The 2,455-nt window shown below is 42.0% G+C and overlaps 1 protein-coding gene across 1 annotated transcript in view; it reads left to right on the top strand.

Annotated features, from left to right (window-relative positions):
- LOC129675262 (thioredoxin domain-containing protein 8-like) overlaps nucleotides 1-2,455 on the top strand; it is a 59,843-nt gene that overhangs the window by 30,823 nt on the left and 26,565 nt on the right. The window lies entirely within an intron of this gene.

Below are 2,455 nucleotides of genomic sequence, written 5' to 3'. Positions count from 1 at the left end.
TGTGTGTGTGTGTGTGTGTGTGTGTGTGTGTGTGTGTGTGTGTGTGTGTGTGGAGATGGAGTCTTAAAGACAACCTCAGCTGCCATCATTCCTCAGATACTGTCTACGCTCTTTTTGGTTGTTATTGTTGTTGGTGGTGGTGGTTTGATTTTTTTTTTATTTATTACACTTTATTCATTTTGTATCTCCCCCATAACCCCTCCCTCCTCCCCTCCCGATCCCACCCTCCCTCCCCTTTCTGCATGCATGCCACTCCCCAAGTCCACTGATGAGGGAGGTTCTCTTCTTTCTGATCTTAGTCTATCAGTTCTCATCAAAAGTGGCTGCATTGTCCTCTACTGTGGCCTGATAAGGCTGCTCCCCTCTCAGGGGGAAGTGATCAACAAGCAGGCCAATCAGATTATGTCAGAGGCAGTCCCTCTTCCCATTACTATGTAACCCACTTGGACACTGAACTGCCATGGGCTACACCTGTGCAGGGGTTCTAGGTTACCTCCATGAATAGTCCTTGGTTGGAGTATGAGTCTCTGGGAACTTCCCTGTGTTCAAATTATCTTGTTCTGTTGCTCTCCTTGTGGAGTTCCTGTCCCCTCCAGCTCTTACTATTTCCCACTTCTTACATAGAATTCCATTCACTCTGCCCATCAGTTGGCCATCAGGCTCAGCATCTGCTTTGACAGTCTATACTGCAGAAGCTTTCAGAGGCCCTCTGTGGCAGGTTTCAAGGTTGTTTCCTGTTTTCTTCTGGCTTTCAGAGGCCCTCTGTGGCAGGTTCCGAGGTTGTTTCCTATTTTCTTTTTCTTCTAATGTCCATCCTCTTTGCCTTTCAGGATGGGGATTGAACATTTTAGTTAGGGTCCTCTCTTTTGCTTAGTTTGTTTAGATGTACAGATTTTAGTGGGTTTATTCTATGTTGTATGTTTATATGAGTGAGTATATACCATGTGTGTCTTTTTGCTTCTGGGACAACTCACTCAGGATGATCCTTTCCAGGTCCCACCATTTACCTGCAAATTTCATGATTTCCTTATTTTTCATTGCTGAGTAATACTCCATTGTATAGATGTACCACAGTTTCTGCATCCATTCTTCAGTTGAGGGGCATCTGGGTTGTTTCCAGCTTCTGGCTATTACAAATAAAGCTGCTACAAACATGGTTGAACAAATGTCCTTGTTGTGTACTTGCACCTCTTTTGGGTATATGCCTAGGAGTGGTATGGCTGGATCTTGAGGAAGCGCTATTCCTAGTTGTCTGAGAAAGCGCCAGATTGATTTCCAGAGTGGTTGTACCAGTTTACATTCCCACCAGCATTGGAGAAGGGTTCCCCTTTCTCCACAACCTCTCCAGCATGTGTTGTCACTTGAGTTTTTCATCTTGGCCATTCTGATGGGTGTAAGGTGAAATCTCAGGGTTGTTTTGATTTGCATTTCCCTAATGGCTAATGAGGTTGAGCATTTCTTTAAGTGCTTCTCTGCCATTCGATATTCCACTACAGAGAATTCTCTCTTTAGCTCTGTTCCCCATTTTTTAAGTGGATTACTTGGTTTGTTGCTTTTCAGCTTGTTTAGTTCTTTATATATATTGGATATGAGTCCTCTGTCAGATAAAGGGTTGGTGATGATTCTTTCCCAATCTGTAGGCAGTCGCTTTGTTTTGATGACAGTGTCCTTTGCTTTACAGAAGCTTTTCAATTTCATGAGGTCCCATTTATTGATTGTTGCTCTTAGAGCCTGTGCTGTTGGTGGTCTGTTCAGGAAGTTTTCTCCTATACCTATGAGTTCTAGGGTATTCCCCACTTTTTTTTTCTAGCCGATTTAATGTGTCTGGTTTTATGTTGAGGTCTTTGATCCACTTGGACTTCAGTTTTGTGCAGGGTGATAAGTATGGATCTATTTTCATTTTTCTACATGTAGACATCCAGTTGGACCAGCACCATTTGTTGAAGATGCTCTTTTTTTCCATTGTATGGTTTTGGCATCTTTGTCAAAAATCAGGTGTCCGTAAGTGTGTGGGTTTATTTCTGGGTCTTCTGTTCGATTCCATTGATCCACCATTCTGTTTCTATGCCAGTACCATGCAGTTTTTATAACTGTTGCTCTATAGTACAGCTTAAGATCAGGGATGGAGATACCTCCAGAAGATCTTTTATTGTAGAGGATTGTTTTAGCAATTCTCGGTTTCTTGTTATTCCATACGAAGTTGAGAATTTTTCTTTCCAGGTCTGTAAAGAATTGTGTTGGCAATTTGATGGGAATTGCATTAAATCTGTAGATTGCTTTTGGTAAGATGGCCATTTTTACTATGTTAATCCTGCCAAGCCATGAGCATGGGAGATCTTTCCATCTTCTCATATCTTCCTCTAATTCTTTCTTCAGAGACTTGAAATTTTTTTCATACAAGTCTTTGACTTCCTTGGTTAGGGTTACACCAAGGTACTTTATGTCATTTGTGGCT

Source organism: Psammomys obesus, unplaced genomic scaffold, assembly GCF_907164565.1.
Source record: "Psammomys obesus unplaced genomic scaffold, mPsaObe1.curated_primary_1811, whole genome shotgun sequence".
NCBI lineage: Eukaryota > Metazoa > Chordata > Mammalia > Rodentia > Muridae > Psammomys > Psammomys obesus.
The sequence above is the reverse complement of the archived record's forward strand: the minus strand, read 5'-3'. Positions and strand labels throughout refer to the sequence as shown.